The 25,044-nt window shown below is 41.7% G+C and overlaps 1 pseudogene; it reads left to right on the top strand.

Moving 5' to 3' along the window:
* The first annotated feature begins 270 nt into the window (after nucleotides 1–270).
* LOC134370771 (ras-related protein Rab-14-like) lies at nucleotides 271–3,381 on the top strand (annotated as a pseudogene).
* Nucleotides 3,382–25,044: the final 21,663 nt, after the last annotated feature.

Raw genomic sequence — 25,044 nt, 5'->3', positions numbered from 1 at the left:
AGATCATTATTCCCCAGCCTGCACAGGTCAGTCAAAATACCAGCAGACCATTGTGAGAGTGACAGGATACCCTGTGCAGGGAGCACCGCCCCCTTGGACCAGCCAAGGAAGACTCTGAGGGAGACGCAGGAGCAGTCACCACTGCCACCGCTACAGCCGCAGCACGTCTTCCCACCTGCTTGCCAGGGCCTCGGCTGGGCTGACTACCCTGGCCCCCTCTCCTGCCACATCCACACTCCTCTTCCTCATCCTGATGCCTCCCTCACACCCGGAAAGCTGCCCAGCCACCAGCAAACCCCCAGTGCCACCATGGCAACTGCACCATACAACTACTCTTACATCTTTAAATATATTATTATTGGGGACATGGGAGTAGGAAAATCTTGCTTGCTTCATCAGTTTACAGGAAAAAAAATTATAGCTGTCTGTCTTCAAACAATTGATGTTGAATTTGGTACAAGAATAATTGAAGTTAATCGTCAAAAAAATCAAACTGCAGATTTGGGATACAGCAGGACAGGAGTGGTTTGGGGCTGTTACACAAGACTACTACACAGAAACTGCAGGAGCACTTAATGGTGTATGACATCACTAGAAGGAGTACCTATAACCCTGTAGAGCTAGGGCTAGGGTCTGGAGCTCACAGACCCCTTGAGCCCATTCACAAACCCTTCACATGCAGGTCTATGAGCTATGTAACTGGCAAAAAAGTCCTTGGAGCCTTTGTTGAAGAAGGAATAGTCTTTATTCAGCACACACAACACTATGAGCTTAGGCAGTACAAAGAGAAACTCAGAAACTCAACTGCACTGGCAAAGTCCAAAAAGAAAAACTGAGCAGCTGCTAGCAGAGTAAACATGCTCAATTTTTAGATGCGAGCTCTGCCAGCCAGCTCTGCTTCACAAACTCAGGAATGAACGCACAATAGCAACAAACTAAAAAGATACATTGTTGCACATGTGCACTAACTCCACCCCCACACAACTTGTTTACAAGAAATGTGCTGCTCAACCCCCAACCAGACCTGAGCCCAGGGAGCCTGACTAAATTATCTCATTTTCCCCACAAACCCCTTTAGCAGCTGATTGACAGATGCAAGGAATCTCATCAACCCCAATACTGTAATAATTCTCACAGGAAATAAAGCGGATTTGGAGACACAGAGAGATGTTATATAATGATGTCGGAGGAAGGGTCTCTGGGGCCCAGTAGGCGGCTTGAACCCACCCCATCCTCAACCCACCCCATCCTCTTACCAAGTTCTTGACTCTGGCACAGGAAAGAATTCAAGAGCAGAGTCACAGTAGGAAATGAGAACACATTTAATATAATGAATAAGAGACACAGATCTCACAGAGAAAGTGCAGCATAGCTCCAGATACTGACAAAAGTAAGAAATAGATACTTAAAGTTCAGTACAGAGTGCAGGCTGGCTCAAGAAAATGAGCAGCTGCTTGCTGAAAGTATGTTTGATACAAAAAGAAGTACATACTCTGCAGGCAGAGAGTGGGCTGGCTCCAGCACAGTGAGCAACAACCGCCCCGCCTGCTGCTGGGGCTGGCTTCTATAGTTTTGCTATCTGATGAAAATTCAATTCAGATGGTGGTTCCCAGTTATGTAACATGCTCTTGCACATGCTCATTTGGTCTCCTTTTGGAGCATGCACATTGGTCAGATTCTATCACACATACCAGACATATTCAAGAATATTCTGCGCTCTTTAGCACCCCAACTGGAAGGTCATTCAGCTACCAGGGTTATATAACCATTCTCTACTGAGCTTGTCCAGATACTGGATTTACATAAGCCAGCCCCTTGTGGTCTCATTTTCCCCAAGTTGGTACCAAAAATAGGTCTAACCAGCAACAATAACTTTCCTCTGGGGAGGGCCTAGAGAAGAGGCCTGAAACCTTGGGAATGGCTTGTAACCCACAGCCTGTAATCCTGTAACCCATTCCCTGTAATCTGAGCCCAGGGAAACTGAGCACCTGTATCTCAAGATGAAGAAGCCAAACAGATTACTAAAGAAAATGGCTTGTTGTTCCTGAAGCAAGTGAAAAAACAGGAGAGAACACAGAAGATGCTTTCCTTAAGTGTAGAGCTAGGGCTGGGTCTGGAGCTCATAGACCCCTCAAGCCCATTGTCCGGACTGGGTCAGAAACCCTGCACATGCAGGTCTATGAGCTAGGTAACCAGAAAAAGTTCCTTGGAGCCTTTGTTGAAGGAATAGTAAGCTTTATTGAGCACACACACATCTAAGAGCTAGGCAGCCCAAAGAGAAAACTCAGAAACGCAACTGCTACTGGCAAAGTCCAAAGAAAAACTGAGCAGCTGCCAGCAAAATAAACATGTTCTATTTTTAGATGCATGCTCTCTGCCAACCAGTAGTTCAGGCTGCTGCTCCAGAAACTCTGAAGAGCACATGATAGCAACAAACTAAAAAGATACATTGGCGGGCATGCGCACTAACTCCACCCCCCACACAATTTGTTTACAAAGAATGTGCTGCACCACCCCCAACCAGACCTGAGTCAGGGCGCCTGACTATTCTATTTTCCCCACATTTAAGGCTGTCAAGAAAATCTATCAGAACATTCAGAATGGAAGCCTGGATCTGAATGCTGCCAAGTCTTGTGTACAACACAAACCCTCAACTCCTCAGGGAGGCCAGCTAACCAGTGAACCCCAGCCCCAGAGAAGAGGGGCTAGCAACCACTTTGCTGGGGCCCCTCATTTGATCTTTCATCTCTGTCTATTGGAAGCAGGACTTTTTACTGCCTTGTTGTCTTCTGTACATCTTACTGGATTTAATTTTTTAAAAAAGAAAAAACAAAACTCTGTTGTAAAGCAGTTTAACACAATACTAAACTGCTAAACAACTAAATGTAATCAGGTTATCAAAGGCAAGTAGAGTAATAATCTCTCCTGCATGGTAAATCTAGACAATTTTTCCCCTTGATTGTCCTCAGGATAGGTATGTCACCAACATATAATTTAAACTGAGCACTGATGCTGGACTTCATAATTTTTACCCTCTCTCTTGGCAAGGTTTTGTCTCATTGTACAGTTTAATTTGATATCTTAAGCCTTTCTCTCATCTTTAACTGTACAAGTATGTCTATTGTAAACAATAAATTTATTGCTGTGAAATGACTTCTGATGGTAGAGAAGAGGTTCTATAACTGCTTTTCTTTTGTTTTTGTTAGATAAATTCCCTGTTGTGTAGGTGGCAATTTTCTTGAGAAGATTTGCTTGTCTTTGCCTTTAGCAGGAAAATATCCATTTATCTTTTCTTTTGTGCTTAAAGAATAGCTTTATCCTTTTTTTTACACAATTTTTTCCTTTTCCCTTTAACAGAAAGTAAATATGTATAAAATTTAAGGAATCTACCATACATTCTGCATGTATTATTTTAATGAAAAGAATTAATTGATTACTGGCATAGGCACAGTATAAAATACCAATTTGTAGAGTATGACCTGTATGTAACCATGTGTGAGGAAAATAGAGTAGTTTAGTCAGGCCTCCTCACCTCAGGTCCAGTTGGGGGTGGTGCAGCACATTATTTGTAAACAAGTTGTGTGGTGGTGGATTTAGTGTGCATGTCACCAGGGTACTTTTAGCTTCTTGCTGTTCTTGTGTGTTCTTCAGTGTGTGAAGCAGTGGCTTGGCAGAGCTCGCATCTAAAAATAGAACATGTTTACTTTGCTGGCAGCTGCTCAGTTTCTCTTTGAACTGCCTAGCTCTTAGATGTGTGTGTGCTAAATAAAGACTATTCTTTCTTCAACCAAGGCTCCAAGGACCTTTTCCTGTTACCTAGCTTGTAGACCTATGTGTGAAGGGTTTGTGAACAGGCTCGAGGGGTCTGTGAGCTCCAGACCCTAGCCCTAGCTCTGCACACAGGAAATAGCTCTGCACACAGGAAATAGATACAACTGCAGTTCACAAGTAATACTGGCTCCACCCCTCAGTTCTGGCAGTGTTTGGGGACATTATGCTGGAAAGAGATCCTAACATCAGAGGACTAACACTCGCAGATTCTGTTCCATCTTTGCACTGTGGCTTACCTGCTGACTTTCTTAACTGTTCTTGTGCAATCAACAATGTGCTAACCTGCTTTTCTCTTTCTGTAAATGTTTTGCATTCTTGCCATATTGCACAGAAAAAGAAAAACATCTGGGTTTATTATCACACATTTTAAGCGTTTATACATTTATCTTCTTGGAATGGTCAGACTGTGATCCAGACAGACAGAACCACAGGTATGCTATTAAAAGATTTTAAATTGCATATTTTTAACACTTCAATGAAATAATTTAAGATAACCCTTGTGTTCATAGAATGAGGGGCTATTTTACATGTTGGCATAAATTGTTTTTTTGAAAGGAAAAGTGTTTCTAATGGTGTTTCGGTGCTTGTTCTGATACAAAGTAAGTTATTACTTTGCACTAGGTGGTTTGGCCACTGAAAGAATACTGTATTGCAGGAGACACAATCTTATTTCTTTAGCCAACTAATTTATGTTTTACCAAGTTCTTCACTTCTGTTGATTGATTTCTAATTGAATTTATGGTTCAGTGGCTAAGAACTGAGAAGTTATTTGAAGTAGGGTTGATAAACCTCAGTGTATTATATAAAATGCACTCAGCTCAACTGTTGTATTTAAAATACATGTTTTTAAATCCCTCTTTGCAGATAGTAACTAACATAAAAGTACATCTTTCCAGGTTGTAAATATGTGGCAGTTCCAGAGTATTGTATAGTCAATCTTAAATAAAAGCCAAAACTGGAATATGCATAAAATAGGACTTGACTAATTTGTGGACTCATCTTTTTGTCTTTGTTTAACTTAAAAAATAATAAGAAGAAGATTCCTGGCATATATTGGAATATTCTGTTAAAGACTTACAGTGATCCATTTTGCTTATGCTGTTGCATCACAAGGGATATGCCCAGGGAGCATGACCAGCCTGTGTGTACATATTTACAAAAACAAAATAAACAAAAACAACCCATTGGGATATAAGGTATCAATCACAAATTAAAGACTATGGCTTGTTTAGATGCAATACTTTTATTCCCAAATTAGTTACAGTGGGTCTTATTGGTTTTTGTGACAGAAGGATTTATTCAGACTACTGTACTCTTCATTTGATGTAAGACAATGCTATTAATCTAAATATTTGTAAATAAATTGCCTGTATGTAGATTTAATTAAAATTGGTTGCATTATTTTCTGAACTGTTATAGATTTTTTTTCTTTAGGTGAGCAATTATTTAGCATAAGCTGTCATTTTTTTGCAGAACTGTCGATTGTTGTATGAGAGAGTTCTACATATGTAGCATATAAAACCACATCACTAAGTAAGTGAGCTACAATTTTACCCTTGTGTTTGCATCACCCTTGCAATCAATATATTTTCAATCAACCTTTTTCGATGTGAGATCAGCACATTTGGTGGCTGATAGTGTTCTCCCTTGACTGTACTTGGGGCTGAATTCTATTATTCTGTTATTAGCCTATTTAGTCCCCTGTGATAAAGTTGGGTGCTCAAAAAAAAAAATACCAACAGAAATCCACAGTGTTTCTCAAGAGAAGGGCCAGAGGACTAAAGTTCCAGGGAGGTTGGAAGTTAAGGGGAAATATCACAAAAGGGAGCACTTATTTAATCCACTGCTAATCATAGAGAACAGAGCTTGGGTGTTGGGTACAGCCAAGGTAAAAGCAGGTTGGAACAAATACAAATACTCTTCAAAGGAGGATAATGGAATAGAATATCACTATAACACAAGTGCCATGATGCCCATTAAGCAATAAAAAGACCTAGAAATACAAACTGGAAAATGTGACCCACAATAGAGAAAGAAAATTGGTCAAGAGAAACTGACCCTAATATATAGAGATAGAGAATAAAACAGTGGTTACCAGGGTCAGGGTGTGGGGGAAGGAAATGTGGAGATGTAAGTCAAAGGACACAAAGTAGCACATCTGTAGAATGAACGAGTTGAAAGATCTAATGTACAATATGAGGACTCTAGTTAATGATAATGTATTGTTTTCAGAATTTTTATTAATTGAGTACATTATAGCTGCTGTTGCCACAGGGGGGAAATGGGTAGTTATGTGAGGTGATGGATATGTTCATTTATTCCATCATATTAACCATTTTACTATATATATTATCTTATAACATCATGTTGTATATCTTAAATATACACAATAAAATTTATTTTTAAAAAAGGAAAGAAATTGACTGAGTTTCCCCAAATGTTGTAATTAGCTGGAAGAAAGTGAGCCAAGATGCCAGGTACCAATCAAGCTTTATTAAAGGAAAAGAAAACCTACCAGGCTGTGCTCAAAGTGGTGGGCAGCCCAGGGCTGCACTCAAAATGGAGGACAGCACCAAGTGTGGGGTGGTAGAGCTTATATACCATGCCAAGGGCTGGCTGATACCATCAAGGGGGGGCATTATGCTAATGTGGAAACTCCACCACCAGGGTCGAGAATTGCGCCCTTGCAGAAGCAAAAGCTTTTCTGCTTAAGTCACGAGGCTTCTCGTAAAGGGAAGGGGGGAGGGGTTTGGTGCTGGAGTGGAAGATGAGGCCAGTGGCTATTTTGTGCTTATTGTGTGCACAATGGCACTGGTCATGTCCAAGATCCATCATTCCTGCCTTTTAAGTATAAAGATAAGGAAAAAGGGGGCAAAGGTCTCATTCTTCTGAAGCTACTTCCTGCTGGAGATGGGTGAAGATATGGAAAAAATAAAAGATTTACCTTGTCAGATAAAACAATTAGGTGGTGGGGTATTGGTTTCATGTGGGGAGTCTGTATTCTTCCAAGGAAGAGTCACTGGTACTAAGGGGCTGATATCCTCCCCACAGAAACAATTCAGCGACCTTTTGGTTAGTGAAAGCCTCCATTCATTCCTGCAAGAAACTAGAGAAACACCAAAAGAGACAGGGCGAACGAGTAGGCTGAGTCCCAGCACAGTTGGGGGTCCTAGTAGGGGAATAAGCCAGGGCATCCAAGGGTTCAGTGACTGGGGCCACCCCTCAGCTGTGTTTGTGTTTTGTAAACCTTTGCATTGGTGCCTTTAAATTGTTTAAATATTTGTGGGGAAAATAGGAAAATTTAGTCAGGCTCCCTCAGCTCAGGTCTGGTTGGGGGTCGAGCAGCACATTTCTTGTAAACAAGTTGTGTGTGGGTGGAGTTAGTGCACATGTGCACCAATATGTCTTTTTAGTTTTGTTGCTATTGTGTGTTCTGGAGTTTGTGGAGCAGCACTGACCAGCAGAGCTCAAGTCTAAAAATAGAGCATGTCTAGTCTGCTGGCAGCTGCTCAGTTTTTCCTTGGACTTTGCCAGTAGCAGTTGAGATTCTGAGTTTCTCTTTGTACTGCCTAGCTCCTAGACATGTAGGTGCTGAATAAAGACTATTTTTTCTTCAACCAAGGCTCCAAGGACCTTTTTGCCTGTTACCTAGCCCAGAGACCTGCAAGTGAAGGGTTTGTGAATGGGCTCAAGGGGTCTTTGACCTCCAGACCCTAGCCCTAGCTCTACAATTGGCATAGTCGGAGCAGGATTCTGAGCAGGTAAAGGAGCCAAGAAGCCCTTGGAGAAGGAGGAAATGTGGCTACTTTTGAAAATGTTGTGCTCCATTGCCACTTGCCTGTTGATGATGATCTGGTTGCTGCTCACTGTAATGCAAGGCAGCATAGACCAGGCACTGAAGCTGAAAGCCCCTTGGGAGGAGGAGGAAATGTGGCTGTCTTTGAGCATGTGGTGCCCAGTGGCCACTTTTCTGCTGACTGGAGCCTGGCTACTGCTCACTATGCTGCAAGTTGATCAAGATTTGAAGCGGAAAGCAGAGTTGTTGGCGGATGATGTGCAGCAACTGGAAGATTCAAAGTGGAAAGCAGAGTCATTGGAAGCATGGGTAGATTTCCTGGAGGATGATGTGCAGTGACTGGCCACTCCACCTTCTCACACCAGGGAAGATGACGAACCCAGTGGTGAGTTGGGGGAGACTGTGCATCCCCAGGTACAACCTGTTGTGCATCAGAAAATGAAACACAAGCAGCCTATAGGACCAAGTGGGCAACCAGTGGGCAATCCACAGGTGACCCAATTTGCCACCTATGTCCTGTATACTCAGGTTGAATTAGCTGACTTGGGGAGGCAGTTTTGGCAGAAACAGGGGGAGCCCCTGGCTGCTTGGCTGTTGTGGTTATGGGACCTAGGAGTGGATAGTGTGATATACTCTGGTGAGGAGATAGAAAAATTGGCCTCCATCACCATGCACCCATCCCTGAGCAGTGGCTACAGAATAGCTGCAGATATGCACAAGTGTCGGGTCCACCGCTGGCCGACCCGAACAGCCCTAGCCTTGTTGCTTTCAGTGGGCGAGCGAATGGCCCGGGATTCCTCTTTACCTCCTGTTCCCTTTGGAAGGAGATGGGGGAAGAGAGCCATGAAGAGAGGTGAGCACACTGCCGGCCCCAAACCAGCCCAGTTTAAAGGACACTCAGATGCGGCAGGGGTTCTGTCAAGCAGTTCCGTTTATTATCACACAAGCACTTGCTTTTAAAGGCAAATGGGGAAGGGAGGTTTTTTACATAATCTTACCAGCCTAAAGGTCAAGAGAGCATGCATCCTGTCTCAATGCCTAGCTATTGCAATCACGAGCGCAGAAGCGTGTATTTGGCCAATAAGGGCTAAGGCAAGGTTCCCGCAGACACCCCCACCCTACTTCCTCCCGGTGCCATCTTAGGCTGCCCCGTTAATACGCCCTTGTGGGCCTATAATGGCGCCACTTGTAATGTCACTTAAGGTGGCGTTAGTTTTTAAGGCCCGACACACAAGGGACAGGGAATCACTCCTTAGTGGAATAGGTGAGTATAATTGCCTGAACCGTGTGAGCAATTGCTGGAGAACTGTCCAAGGTTTCAGTAAATGGCAAACATATGCTGTGTTAGTCCAAATAATTTGATAGCTGGGGATGCGGCCATCCACGTTTAATGTAAACAGTCATGGCCAAAATGATGAAAATTTTACAGGCAGCATGAGAAACATAGTGCTGCAAAATGCCCCATCAATGTCCTTTGGGTCACTGATGGTCATACTGGCCCCATACATTGGTCATCCTATACAGGAGGTAATGACCATGATAGCTGGCTTGGGTGAAGTAGAGGACAGGAGATGAGCAAAAGGGGTCTGAAACGTGGCTAAGACCAAACCCCCAAGAAATGCTCAGGATTTTATCCTGAGAGGACCAAGCAAGACTAGCCATAAGCAGATGTGGCTTGACTTGCTTGCAGCAGGTGTTGATAAAAAGAAAATTGACCAGCAGCCAAATGCAGTTCTGTTTGCCTTTTGGCAGCAATTGCATCCTGAACAGCATTTCACCAAAAGTCTGGAAACAGGTAGCAAGGCACACTAAGTGTATTTAAAAGACTTTTTGGTTGCTCCTGAGGAGGCATATGAACTGTTTCATTTTGACTAGGGAGCAGGCCAAGGTGCTTGTCTTTGGGGGGCAGGCAAGAACCAAAGGCCTCATGTTGAATTGGCAATGATGAAGCTGATGCGCTGGCTAAGGTAAGGTGGATGGAAAGAGCTCCAGCAGCTGATGTGGCTGAGTGACTACATTGGAGGGTGCAGCATGCTGGCTGCAGGACCGGGTGTTAGATGGCTTGCCAGGTGCCACATAAACCTGAGAAAGAATGCTCCTGATGAGCAGATGGTTGCCCCTGATGGGCAGATAACTCGTGTGAGAGTGCCCCTGAAACAGTGGCAGGTGGATCTCCTTGGACCACTGCCAAAGTCAGAGAGATCCTGGTCTTCTGTTTGTATGGCCTTGTGGGACCCCAAACCAAGTAAGATACCTATTCATGCAACCATCCTTTCTCAGGATGGCAAACTGGCATGTATCTTACCAGAGGGGTGAGAACTTCCCCTATTGGTACCAATAACTCTTCTGTCTTTTTGCTCATAGTGTTCTGGCTGCAGGCACTGCGCCAGAGTGAACTGGGTACATACATACATTGGTGTGATCATCTACTGAACATGCACTGAACTTCACATCAGTATGACTACAAGATTCCCATGGAAAATCACACCAATGATGATTACTATCCAGACATGTGTGACTAAAGGACAGAACTACAGGACAAGCCTTAAGGACAAACCTTAAGCCATATCAAACAGACAATAGGTTGTATAAATAAAAGGGTCATTTATCCTCGCTAAGGGAACATCATGGAAGATTTTTAATGCATAGATTGTACAGTGAGGGACCCTAAAGGAGTGGATCGTGGGGAAAATAGGATAATTTAGTCAGACTCCCTCGGCTCAGGTCTGGTTGGGGGTTGAGCAACCCCTTTCTTGTAAACAAGTTGTGTGTGGGTGGAGTTAGTGTGCATGTGCACCAATGTATCTTTTTAGTTTTGTTGCTATTGTGTGTTCTGGAGTTTGTGAAGCAGTGCTGGCCTAGCCAGCAGAGCTCGAGTTTAAAAACAGAGCACGTTTACTCTGCTGGCAGCTGTGTAGTTTTTCCTTGGACTTTGCCAGTAGCAGTTGAGATTCTGAGTTCCTCTTTGTACTGCCTAGCTCCTAGACATGTGGGTGCTGAATAAAGACTATTTATTCTTCAACCAAGGCTCCAAGGACCTTTTTGCCAGTTACCTAGCTCATAGACCTGCCTGTGAAGGGTTTGTGAATGAACTTGAAGGGTCTGTGAGCTCCAGACCCTAGCCCTAGCTCTACAGTTGTTTTGGATCACCCCGGGCTCACTTATGTAATAACAGCATTCCTCCCCCAAGAAGAGACAGGTGACTTCCTTCTCAGCTGTAAGGAGGTCAAGGGCCCAACAGTTCTGTAAAGTGACTGTTGTGAGTGAGGTGACCTATCACTGGAGGGAGGAGATGCTATCTATACTTAATTCTTCTGAGAGTTTCTGATAGAATTGAGAGGCATTAGCAAGGCCCCCTATGGCAGTCCCAGTTGCAGGAAGGATCCCTGCCCCAATTAAAAGGGTACAATTAGTGCCCTATGGTAGTGGGAGACTTCCTCAGAGGGGGGCCAAAGTTAGTCCCAGTCTTGTCTCCATCCCTCCATCTGTCTGGACTGTGATGTTGGAAAGAGCCAAATGAATATGCAAGATATCACATTAGGGGGCAGGCAACAGGATAGCATGGTTTTACAAAGGCAATATATTCCAGTTTTAGGGCATGAGTGAGGAGGGCATAAGTGAGTGGTAGCATTTGGTGGTGTTAGTAAAGCAGAGTGTGGGCAGGCCCCACACAACGCTGACAGTCCCCACTGAGGTGAGATTGGAGGAAAGTGAAGAGATGTTTGTGGAAACATTGCAGGCACATCAATGGGGGGTGACCACAAAAAGTTTCTCATGAAGTGGGAGACAGATGAGTCACTTGGGGATCAGTCTGATTCGTTGCGGACTGTGTCATCCCTGCAGACCTAGAACCTCCATGTTCCAGGTAAGGGGGAGCATTGAGATAGGAGGAAACACTCAAGAAAGATGCAAAGGGTTAGGGAGTCAAATAACTTAAAGGGCACATTGCCACAATGAAATTGCTAAGGAGCATCTTACTGACAGGAGGTAAAGGAGTGCCAGGAGCAATCTTCCTATAATGTTACAGTCCTTTGGGGCAGCACTGGCTAATCCTGTAGCAAGTACTAGAACATATAGTATAATAAAGGTTAGGGACATGAGGTGGCATATACTTATCATGTCACATGATGGCAAACCCGCAATAGCAGGTCAGGACCAGTCTCAGAGTAGCTTGTGAAGCAGGTCTGCAAGAGTGAGAGGGAAATCACCAGGGGAAAGATCATCCTTCTTCTGCGATTGGGGGAAGAGTGGAGGTCCTGGAGATTTTCAGTTTTGTGGGTTCTAAAATGGATGAGGTGTAAGGAGATGTTGTGTTGGGGGTTCAGCAGAGGGACCCCTCTGGCTTGGTGTTAACAGATTCTTTGGGTAAAGTCTCAGGTACTAGTTTTACCAAGGATAAGTAATACCAAGAGGTCTTTCCTAGTACTTTTACTGCCATGGGTATGGTGAGAAGTACTGTATAAGGCTCTTCCCAGCATGGTGAGAGGGGCTTTGGGATTCAGGTTTTAATATACACTTGCTGTCCTGGGCTCAGCTTAAAGTCTGAGGGGGTGGTGGGAAAGGATGAGGTAATAGAAGGTTGGCCTTCTCCCTGAGAAGATCCCTAGTGAGCAAAAGAGTAGGGAGATACCGGCCTAAAGGCGATGAGCTGGAAGGGAGAGATGTGAGAGGGAAGGGCCTACCACACATAAGTTCGAGGGGGCTGAGGCCTGTGGGCTAGTGAGCAACTGGTGGGTAGGCCAAAACAAGGGATGATTTCTGAGGTGAGAGCATGTGTTACTGCTGTAGCATCCTCTGAAGTGCAGGGGAAAGGCTCAACCCAACCTGAAAAGGTTGTGTCCTTTTGTGGGAAGGCATCTGAGTAAAGTCAACTTGCCAATCCTGGCCAAGAATGTATCCTCTGGCCTGGTGAGTGGGAAAGGACCAGACTTGGAGGCCACCTTGATTGGAGCAATGAGTACACAAAGGACAATTTTGAGTGATTTGTTTAAGTAACTTGGCTATGTGGGGAGAGTAATATAAGCACTGAGGAAGGCATAGTAGGGGTTCATAGTCTATATTAACTGAATTATGGAAATCCAAAAGGATTTGGTCAGCTTGTATGGTAGGGAGGACATAGAGACTGGAGAGAGTATACCAGTTGTCCTTTCTGTGTGCTCCCAACTGTTGGAGGTGTTGTATTTCTTGGGGTGTGTATTGAGATAAGGGTGTATGGGCCATGAGAAGGACCTGAGCAGGAGACGAAGAGTGGGGGGCTGGTGATTGAGCAGCCTATTTTGCAGTTAGATCCACTAGTTTGTTTCTGTAGGCTATGAGGTCATTGGAGGTTTGGTGTCCTCTGCAGTGTAAAACCCCAACCTCTTTTGGGAGTTGTGCAGCCTCAAGAATTATCTTGATGAGATGTCCATTTTTTATGGGCCCTCCCTGAGTGGTCATGTATTCTCTCTCCTTCCATATGGATGTGCAGGAGTGTAGGATATGGTAAGCAAACTTAGAGTCAGTGTATATATTGATTCATTTGTTACAATGAGTTCTGCCTGTTGGGAAGTGGTGTTAGGGGGAAGGGGGCAGCCACAATAGTTTGTGTTAGATTTACTGTGGGAAAAATAGGATAATTTAGTCAGGCTCCCTCAGCTGAGGTCTGGTTGGGTGGTCGAGCAGCACATTTCTTGTAAACAAGTTGTGTGTGGGTGGGGTTAGTGTGCATGTGTGCCAATGTATCTTTTTAGTTATTGCTATTGTGTGTTCTCCAGTTTGTGAAACAGGCTGGCCAGCAGAGCTCACATCTAAAAATAGAGCATGTTTACTCTGCTGGCAGCTGCTCAGTTTTTCTTTGAACTTTGCCTGTAGCAGTTGAGTTTCTGAGTTTCTCTGTGGACTGCTTGGCTTATAGTGTTGTGTGTGCTAAATAAAGACTGTTCCTACTTCAGCCAAGGATCCAAGGACCTTTTTGCTGGTTACCTAGCTCACAGACCTGCGTGTGAAGGGTTTGTGAATGGGCTTGAGGGGTCTGTGGGCTCCAGACCCTAGCTCTAGCTCTGCATTGCTATGGCATAACCCATCCAAGGGGGTGGGCATGGAGTTGGCACTCCCATCTATGAATGATGTATGTTGGGACCACAAAATGGGATGCAGGGAAATGTGTGGAAAGGGATTGAGAAAGAGGTCTAAAGCCTCTGTGCAATTGTGTTCTAAGAGTTGTGAGTGTTTTGGGATGAGAGTGGCTGGATTTAAGGGGGGGCAATGTTTAAAGGAGAACTGGGAATTTTCAATGAAAGTAGGGTAAATAAGTTGTAGGTGGGAATGGGAGAGAATTGACTTGGACTTATGGCTGAGAAGGTCTTGAAGATGATGGGAGGAACAAATGACTGTTTGTTGTCCAAAAGTAAGTTTAGAGCTTTCTTGTGCTAAAAGGGTGGTTGCAGCCAAGGCACATAATCAGGGGGTCCCATCCTCAAGCTGTGGTGTCTAGTTGTTTAGAGAGGTATGAAACTGGGGAGAAAATATCTCCTGCTTTTTGTCCGAAAACTCTGACTGCTAATCCTTGGGTCTTGGTGACATATAGGATAAATGGATGGGATGAGTTTGGGATAGAAAGAGCTAGGGCTGCAAGTAGAGCAACTTTTAATTGCTGGAAAGGAGAATGAATGGGCTTTGTGGGATCTAAGGGAATGGCAGGCTCCCCTTTGGCTGCCTCATAAAGTGGTTTTGCTGGCACACCAAAGTTAGGAGTCCATAGGCAAAGATAACCTGAAAACCCCAAGAAAGAAAGAATTTCATCCTTTGTGGTAGGAGTAGGAAGTTCAGAAGTTAGATTCTTGTGATCCACCATTATTTCTCTGGTGTTGGGGGTGAGGTGGACTCCCAAGTCGGTGACTGAAGGAGAAGAAATTTGGGCCTTGCTGGGGGACACTTGATATTCCCTGGAGGCCAGCAAATAAGGAGAGCAACAGTGTGGGCCTGTGAATCCTCATAGGAGGGGCTACAAAGGAGGAGATCATTCACATATTGTATTAAAGTGCTAGAGATTGGAGGAAGTTCAGATAAGTCTTGATCTAAGGCCTGGATGGAAAGTGGGGGCTGTCCCAAAACCCCTTAGGTAGTACTGTCCAAGTAAGTTGTTGGGAATGGCATGTGTCAGGATCAGTCCTGTACTAAATGTTATGATCCATTAGGCTTTATAACCAGAAGGATAGGTGTACTGAAAGGCCAGTGGGTAGGCCATAAGAGACGAGAAGAAAGGAGTTTGTGTATGATGCGTTTTAAGCCTATTAGGTGTTTGTTACCTAACAACAATACCCTATGATGGGGTATTGTGGGACATCAGGGAACGAAGAGGGGTTCTGTGATTTAACAAGTATAGGGGAATGGTGGATAGCAATGGAGAGAGAAGTATCCTATACTAGGGATTAACCTTGTCAAAGGGGGATGGGAAGGTGGAAGCTCCAGGGACCAGGTCTGGGTGCAGTCTGTAAAAGGAGTATTGTAGCTGGAGTTAAAGTGTTTAGGCTGAATGGCTTTGAGTTTGAAAAGAATGTCCCATCCCAGTAAGGGGATTGGGCATTGAGGCATTATTAGAAATTTCTGTGTGAATTGGGTGTGATGTAGGATGCAGGAAAGGGGTTGAGTGATCCATGGGTGGTATTCTGATCCTGTGACCCCTACTATTGTAATAGAGGATGAGGTTGTTGGTCCTACATGTTCAGGAAGGGTAGGGTAAATGGCCCCTGTATCGATGACAAAAGAGAGCAGGTTACCTGCTATGAGGTGAGTAACCCTGGGCTCACGCATGGTGATCTCTGTGGGGGCCTCAGGACCTGGGCATCATCAGTCCTCCTCCTGGGCAAAGCCAAGAAGCTCTGGTAGGGATGGCCATAGAGCCAAAGGCTGTGGGTTGGAGACTGGGCCACTCCCTCTCTGGTGAGTGGAATAGTCAATCCTCCCAGTGACCTGGCTGTTTGCAGTGAGGACAGGGCCCAGTAGGAGGCCAGGGGTTAGGATAGACCCTTACCCAGAGGCCCAATTGAGCACATTTGAAACAGTTCCTGGGTGGCTTGCCTCTTGAGGCAGCCAGCTTTGGAGTGTGTGAGCCTTGGATGGCAATAGCCAGGAGTTGGTATTTGGCCTGATCTCCTTTAAAATGTTCCTTTTCTCTCTCTCTCTCTCTCTCTCTCTCTCTCTCTCTATTGTTAAAAACCTTGAAAGCTGCATTGAGGAGGTAGTATAAAAGGGCCATACCTGCAGGGGAGTTTGGATCTATACGTGTATATTTATGTAAAGCCTCAGAGAGGCAGGTTAAGAATTAGTAGCCTTTTGGAGGCCATAAATTGAGTGTGTGATCATGTTATGCCAGAGATCCCGATCCCCATGGCCAGCCTGGTGGCCCCAGTTTGGGTCCATGTGAGGAAGAGCAATGGCTTCCACAGGCCACCTATTATTTTGGGCATGTACCTCGTCTGCCTGTTGTTGGGCCGCTATCCAGACCTGCTCCCTGTACATGGACTCGGATAATTCTCCCCATCCCAGTCACTTCACAGAGGGGGGTATAAAGGAGCCAGGGCTGAGGTTGAAGAGAGGGAAAAGGTGGAGGGGCTTGTGAAGGATTTGGAGCATAAGGAGGTAATCAAGGTGTCCTGTACAGGGAGCAGAGTAGGCTGATGGATTAAAAGATTCATCTGAGTCCAGAAGGGGAGGTCAGGCATGAGCTAGAAGAATTTGAGACCTAGGACAGTTTGAACAGAGAGAAGAACACATTCAGAGATAGAAGAAGGCTTGGACGTAAAGGAATCTCTCCAGCTTTTGCCATGTCAGAGAGTATCTAACTCAAGAGTGCCGTCTTGTGGCTACTGGGATCCATTGCAATGAGGCATTCAAGTTTTAATGTCTCTCTGGAGGCTGCAAGGTTGTCCAGGTGACAGCCCGAAGGTGTAGAGCACAGAGTATAATAGAAAATGAGACATTTAGGTTTAATGTCTCCCCAGAGGCCAAGAAATTGGCCAGAGATGGCCCACAGGCATAGAGTCTGGAGGTTTGGATCATGAGGATCCTGTGTAGAGGGTGAGAAAGGGAATGGGCAGTCCTGATAGGAGAACACCAACAAAAAGCATCCTCTTTTTGAAGCTGTTATCAGAAGCCTCCCCAAAAAGAAAAGCCCAGGACCAGATGGATTCACAACAGAATTTTACCAAACATTCAAAGCAGAATTGACACCGATTCTTTACAAACTATTCCAAAAGATTGAAACAGATGCAGATCTCCCAAACTCATTCTATGAAGCAAACATCATCCTGATACCAAAACCGGGTAAAGATATAACCAAAAAAGAAAACTAAAGGCCGATATCCTTGATGAATATAGATGCAAAAGTCCTCACTAAAATACTAGCAAACAGAATACAGCAACACATACGTAAAATTATTCACCACAATCAAGTGGGATTCATCCCAGGGATGCAAGGTTGTTTCAACATACGCAAATCAATAAATGTGATACACCATATTAATAAACTCAAACACAAGGACCATATGATCATCTCTATAGATGCTCAAAAAGCATCAGATAAAATTCAGCACTCATTCATGACAAAGACCCTCTATAAGTTAGGTATAGAGGGAAAGTATCTCAACATAATTAAAGCCATATATGCCAAACCCACTGCCAATATCATCCTGAATGGGCAAAAGCTGAAAGCTTTTCCTTGAAGAACAGGAACTAGACAAGGATGCCCACTCTCACCACTCCTATTCAACATAGTGTTGGAAGTATTAGCCAGAGCAATCAGAGAAGAGAAGGAAATAAAGGGCATCCAGATTGGAAAAGATGAAGTCAAACTGTCCCTGTTTGTAGATGACATGATCCTATATATCGAACAGCCTAAAACCTCTACAAAAAAACTCTTGGAATTGATAAATGATTTCAGCACAGTAGCAGGATACAAAATCAACACACAAAAATCAGTAGCATTTCTTTTCTCCAACAGTGAACATGCAGAATGAGAAATCAAGAAAGCCTGCCCATTTACAATAGCCACCAAAAAAATAAAATACTTAGGAATTGAGTTAACCAAGGAGGTGAAAAATCTCTATAATGAGAACTACAAACCACTGCTGAAAGAAATTAGAGAGGATACAAGAAGATGGAAAGATATCTCATGCTCTTGGATTGGAAGAATCAACATAGTGAAAATGTCCATACTACCCAAAGTGATATACAAATTCAATGTAATCCCCATCAAAATTCCAATGACATTTTTCTCAGAAATGGAAAGAACTATCCAGATATTTATATGGAATAATAAAAGACCACACGTAGCCAAAGCAATGCTGGGCAAAAAAAATAAAGCTGGAGGCATAACACTACCCGACTTTAAGCTATACTACAAAGCTATAATAACCAAAACAGTATGGTACTGGCGTAAAAACAGACACACTGACCAATGGAATAGAATAGAATCCAGAAATCAACCCACACACTTACTGCCATCTGATCTTTGACAAAGGCACCAAGCCTATTCACTGGGGAAGAGACTGCCTCTTCAGCGAATGGTGCTGGGATAACTGGATATCCATATGCAGGAGAATGAAACTAGATCCATACCTCTCACCATATACTAAAATCAACTCAAAATGGATTAAGGATTTAAATATACACCCTGAAACAATAAAACTTCTTAAAGAAAACATAGGAGAAACACTTCAGGAAATAGGACTGGACACAGACGTCATGAATACGACCCCAAAAGCATGGGCAACCAAAGGAAAAATAAACAAATGGGATTATATCAAACTAAAAAGCTTCTGCACAGCAAAAGAAACAATTAACAGAGTTAAAAGACAACCAACAGAGTGGGAGAAAATATTTGCAAAATATACATCTGACAAAGGATTAATATCCAGAATATACAAGGAACTGAAACAACTTTACAAGAAAAAAACAAGCAACCCAATTAAAAAATGGGCAAATGAGCTAAGTAGGCATTTCTCTAACTCAGATATACAAATGGCCAACAGACATATGAAAAAATGCTCAACATCACTCAGCATCCGGGAAATGCAAATCAAAACCACACTGAGATACCATCTAACCCCAGTTAGGATGGCTAAAATCCAAAAGACTCTAAACGATAAATGCTAGAGAGGCTGCGGAGAAAAAGGAACTCTCATACATTGTTGGTGGGACTGCAAAATGGTGCAGCCTCTATGAAAAATGGTATGGAGGTTCCTCAAACAATTGCAGATAGATCTGCCATATGACCCAGCTATCCTGCTGCTGGGAATATACCCAGAGGAATGGAAATCATTAAGTCAAAGGTATACCTGTTCCCCAATGTTCATTGCAGCACTCTTTACAATAGCCAAGAGTTGGAACCAGCCCAAATGTCCATCATCGGATGAGTGGATACGGAAAATGTGGTACATCTGCACAATGGAATACTACTCAGCTATAAAAACGAATGAAATACTGCCATTTGCAACAACATGGATAGACCTTGAGAGAATTATATTAAGTGAAACGAGTCAGGCACAGAAAGAGAAATACCACATGTTCTCACTTATTGGTGGGAGCTAAAAATTAATATATAAATTCACACACACACAATAAAAAACGGGGGGAGAGGATATAACAACCACAATTACTTGAAGTTGATACGACAAGCAAACAGAAAGGACATTGTTTGGGGGGAGGGAGGAGCGGGTGGAGGGAGGAAGGTTTTGGTAAGGGGCAACAATAATCAACTACAATGTATATCGACAAAATAAAAGTTAAAAAACAAAAAGCATCCTCTTTGGTGTCCACCTTCTTTTCAAGAGAAAAGCCATGACCAGCTAATGAAGCATCCTTTAATAGGTGGGGGGCACAAGAGGAGCTCCCCCGGCCAGGCACCTGGGCTTTGTAGAGACCAGAGTCATAGAGAGTAGTCAGGGGAACTCATAGATGTAGGACAGACCCACTGACTTACCCTGAATTGAGGCTGATGTTAGATGCATTGGTCTGAAATGGCAAAAGGAGAGTCCCAAGTGTACCTGCTTCAGCAGGTCCAGGAAGGGTGGCCAAGGGCCAATCAACCCAAGAGAGGGGATCGCCCAACTACATCAGCCAAAACCCTTCCCAGGTTTTGGCACCATAATGAAAGAAAGTGAGCCGAGATGCTGGGAACCAATCAAGCTTTATTAAAGGAAAAGAAAATCTGCCAGGTTGTGCTCAAAGTGGCGGGCAGCCCAGGGCTGCCCTCAAAATGGAGGACAGCACCAGGCATGGGGGTGGTAGAGCTTATATAGCATGCCAAAGGCTGGCTGATACCATCAAGGAGGGGCATTATGCTAATGTGGAAACTCCACCACCAGGGTGGAAAATTGTGCCCTTGCAGAAGCAAAAGCGTTTCTGTTTAAGTCACAAGGCTTCTTGTAAAGGGAAGGGGGAGGGGCTTGGTACTGGAGTGGAAGATGAGGCCAGTGGCTATTCTGTGCTTATTGTGTGCACAATGGCACTGGTCACATCTGAGATCCATCATTAGCCAACAGGATGTTGAAGCAGAATTAAACGTGTGTGTCTGTGTGTGTGTATGTGCACAAATGGATTGAGAATTTTAGTAGAAAAATGGAAATTATGGGGGGAAAGCCAAGACAAGATTGTAGAACTGAAAATAACAAACATCTAAAAGGCAAAACAACATTTCTGTCTGGGCATAACAGAAAATTAGAGAAAAAATAAAATAAAATTCAGTTAATTTAACATAAGCAACTAAAGGTTATCCAGAAAAATAAAGAGAAAAATGAAAATTCAGCAGTTCCTCAATGATCTTGCTAGAAGACAATATCAAGTAGTCTGTCTTATGTGTAATGTGTAATTGGTGTACCATAGGGAAAAAACACAGAGAATGAGGTTGAAAACATGATGACCTAAAAAATTACCTTACATATCCAAGATACATAGGGGCCATCCAAGGATATTAACCACATGGAAAACCACACAAAGGCACATCAGAGTCAAACTGCTGAAAGCCAAAGATTAAGAGAAAATTCTGAAAGGGTTAAAGAAAAGAAAATTGTATATTTCATACTGCATAAAGAGAAATACTATTTAAATAATGGCTGATGATCCAGCAGTAATAATGGAAGAAATGACCATTTTTCCCTTATTTATTTGAAAACTTCTGGACTTTTAAAGAAAAATGAAAACATTGTATAGGATGGTTTAGTATGTAAGTAGATGGTATAGGGGCATGTGTGCCAATGAGATAATTTCTTAAAACCAGTGATATGTACAAGTTCTGCAGTTGTTTAAGGATAGTGGATTTGTAAGGCTTGGATGTCAGTGAGCTGTTATGACAAATTCCATTAAGATATGGGCTGATATAACAGCTGGGAGGGGAAAAAAAGATGAAAGAGAAATCAATTCATCAACTTCTGTTGGTTACAGGCAGTTACAAAGAGTGGCTAACCACCCAGGAGAGGCAGAAGTGAGGCTTTTGGTCTCATTCCCCAATGGACCTGGAGCACCATGTCAGTGTTGATGCTTTTGTCCTACGACGCACAGCAATAATCAGCCTCATCTTCAGGTTGGAGCCCAGAGATGCTCAGGGAGGCCTTCATGCCTGAGTGGTTGCTTATTTTCTTATTGTTGCTTTTAAAAATTTTTTGTGCATTTTGGATAACTTCTTTATCACATATGTCTTTTGAAAATATTGTCCCTCACTTTTTGGCTTGTCTTATTCTCTTGACAGTGTCTTTCACAGTTTTTAATTTTGATGAAGTCTAGCTTATCATTTTTTTCTTTCATGGATCACACCTTTGGTGCTGTAATTAAAACATCATCACCATACTCAAGGTCATCTAGCTTTTCTCCTGTGATATCTTCTAGGTGATACATAGTTTTGCTTTTACAATTAGGCTGATAATCCATTTTGAGTTAATTTTTGTAATGGGTGTAATAATGTCTGACTCTAGACTTCTTTTTTTTTTCACCTGCGATGTCCCGTTGACCCAGCACCATCCAATGAAAAGACTGGTTTTTTCTCTGTTGTATTGCCTTTGCTCCTTTGTCAAATATGAGTTGACTGCATTTATGTAGTTCTATATCTGGGCTCTCTATTCTGTTCTATTAATTAATTTGACTACTCTCTTGCCAAAACACAGTGTTATAATTATTGTAGCTTTATAATAAGTCTTAAAGTTGGGTAGTGTCAGTTCACAGACTATTCTTCTCCTTCAATAGTGTGTTGATTATTCTAGGTCTTTTGCTTATTCATATAAACTTTAGAATGAATTTGTTGATATCCACAAAGTAACTTGGTGAGATTTTGATTGGGATTATATTGAATCTATAGGTGACTTGGAAAAACCTGATATCTTGACAATATTGAGTCATCTTATCCATGAACATAAAATATCTCTCCATTTATTTAGTTCTTCCTCAATTTCTTTCATTTAAGTTAAGTTTTGTAGTTTTCCTTATTGTACATATTTTGTTAGATTTATACCTAAGTATTTTATCTGGGGGATACTAATGTAAATGGTATTGTGTTTTTTTATTTCAAATTCCACTAGGTATGTAGGGTAGCTGATGACTTTTGTATATTAACATTGCATCTTGCAACCTTGCTATATTGCTTATTAGTTCCAGGAGTTTTTGTTGTGTTGATTCTTTAGACTTTTTTTGCACAGACAAACATGACATCTGCAAACAAATACAATTTTATTTCTTCCTTCCCAATCTGTATTTCCTTTTCTTGTTTTATTACTTTAGCTACTATTCCCAGTGTGATGTTGAAAAGGAAAGGTGAGAGCGAGGGAGTATCCTTGTCTTGTTGCTGATCTCAGCAGAAAAGCATCTAGTTTCTCACCATTAATATGTTAGCCGTAGGTTTTTGTAGGTGTTATTTATCAAGCTGTGGAAGTTTTCCTCTATTCCTACTTTGCTGAGAGTTTGTTTGTTTGTTTGTTTGTTTGTTTGTTTGTTTGTTTGTTTTATCATAAATGCATACTAGATTTTCTCAAATGCTTTTTCTGCATCTACTGGATATGGTCATGTGATATTTTTCTTATTCAATTGGTTGATATGATGAATTACATTAATTGATTTTTGAATGTTAAACCAGCCTTGTGTACAGGGGTAAATCCCACTTGGTTGTGGAGTATAATTCTTTTTATGTATTGTTGGATTCAATTTGCTAATATTTTGTTGAGGATTTTTGCATCTATGTTCAAAGGTATTTGTAATTTTCTTGTAATGTCTGTCTGGTTTTGATATTAGGGTAATGCTGGCCTCATAGAATGAATTAAGAAATATTTCATCTGTTTCTATGTGGAAGAGATCATAGAGAATTGACATAATCTCTTCTTTAAATGCTAGAACTTGCCAGTGAACCAGTCTGGGCTTCATTCTTTCTATTTCAGAAGGTTACTAATATTGATTCAATTTCTTTTATATATGTTCCTGTTCAGATTGCCTATTTCTTCTTGAGTGGGTTTTGGCAGACTTTATCTTTCAAGAAATTCATCCATTCATTGGGGTTTCCAAATCTTTGGGCATAGACTTGTTCATAGTATTCTTTTTTATCCTTTTAATGTCCAAGGTATTAGTAGTGATGTCCTTCTTTCATTTCTGATATTAGTAATTGAAGTCTTCTCTCTTTTTCCTCAGTTATTTTGGCTAGCAGCCTATAAATTTTAGTGATCTTTTCAATGAACTTTTGGTTTCATTGATTTTCTCTATTAAATTGTTGTTTTCAATTTCATTGATTTGTGGTCTAAATTTTTTTCTGCTGTAATTTTATCATTTCTTTCTTTTTTTTTTTTTTCTTCTTACTTTGCGTTAAATTTGCTCCTTTCTTTTCTAGTTTCCTAAGGTAAAAGTTTGTATTATGGATTTTAGACTTTTCCTCTTCTCTGATATGTGCACTCAACACCATAAATTTTCCTCTTAGCACTGCTGTTACTGCATCTCACAAATTTTGATAAGTTGTATTTTCATTTTAATTTAGTTCAAAACATTTTTAAATTTCTCTTGAGACTTATTCTTTGACCCATTTGTTAATTCAAAGTGTGTTGCTTAATGTTCAAGTATTTGGGACTTTTCTAGATACCTTTGTGTTATTGACTTATATTTGATGGTGCTGTATAATTCCAAGAGGTAAGAGGGGAGATGTGGTATAATTTCTATTATTTTGAATTTGTAAGGTGTGCTTTATTACCAAGAATGTAGTCTATCTTGGTGAATGTTCCATGTGAGCTTGAGAAGAATGTATATTCTGCTGTTGTTGGGTGAAGCAGTTGATTGATGTCAATTAAATCTAGTAGTTGATGCTGCTGTTTGGTTCAACTATGTCCTTACTGATTTTCTGCCTGCTGGATCTATTCATTTCTGATAGAGGGATGTTGAACTCTCCAACTGTAATAGTGGATTCATCTCTTTCTTCTTGCCATTCTAGCAGTTTCTGTGTCATGGGTATTTACAAAGTGTTGTTAGGAGCATGCACATTAAGGTTACATCTTCTTGGAGAAACAATCCTTTTATTATTGTGTATTGTCACTATTGACCACTGATAAATTTCCTTGCTCTGAAGCCTGCTCAGTCTGAAATTAATATAGCCACTCCAGCTTTCTTTTGATTAGTGTTATCATGGAATATCCTTTTCTATTCCATTATTTTTAATCTATACTTGTCTTTACAGACAACATAATAAGGTCTTGTTTTTTGATCCATTCTGATGATCTCTGTTTTCATATTTAGATCATTGATGCTTAAAGTGATTGCTAGTATAGCTGGATTAATATCTATCATATTTGTTACTATTTTCTGTTTGTTTCCCTTGTTCTTCATTCCTATTTTTTTCTATTATTTTTCTGCCTTTTGTAGTTTTAATGAACATTTTATATAATTTAATTTTCTATTTCTTTGTATATCAATTATCCTTTTTTTCTGCTAATTTTAGAAGTTGTCTTAGAGTTTTCTATATTCATTTACAACTTATTCAAATTCACTTTCAAATAACGGTACACCACTTCACAGGTAGTATGTTATAATAACTAAATATTTCTACTTTCTCTCTCCCATCCCTTGAATCACTGTTGTCCTTCATATCACTTACACATAAGCTATTATCATTGAATATATTATTGCTATTATTACTTTGAACATGCTATCATGTTAGATTAACAATAAGAAAGATAAAAGTTTATATTGTACCTTCTCTTACTCTTTCTCTAATGCTCTCCCTGTCTTTACATAGATGTGAATTTCTGACCTGTGACATTTTTCTTCTCTTTGAAGAATGTTTTTTAAACATTTTTTGCAAGGCAGGTTTACTGGCTACAAATTTCCTCAATTTTTGTTTTTATGCTTTTTGAGAAATTCTTTTTTGCTTTTGGAAGATAATTTCACAAGATACAGAATTCTAAGTTGGTTTTTGTTTTGTT

The sequence above is a fragment of the Cynocephalus volans genome, chromosome 2, assembly GCF_027409185.1.
Source record: "Cynocephalus volans isolate mCynVol1 chromosome 2, mCynVol1.pri, whole genome shotgun sequence".
In the NCBI taxonomy this organism is placed as follows: Eukaryota; Metazoa; Chordata; class Mammalia; order Dermoptera; family Cynocephalidae; genus Cynocephalus; species Cynocephalus volans.
This window is presented reverse-complemented; position numbering and strand designations above follow the sequence as displayed.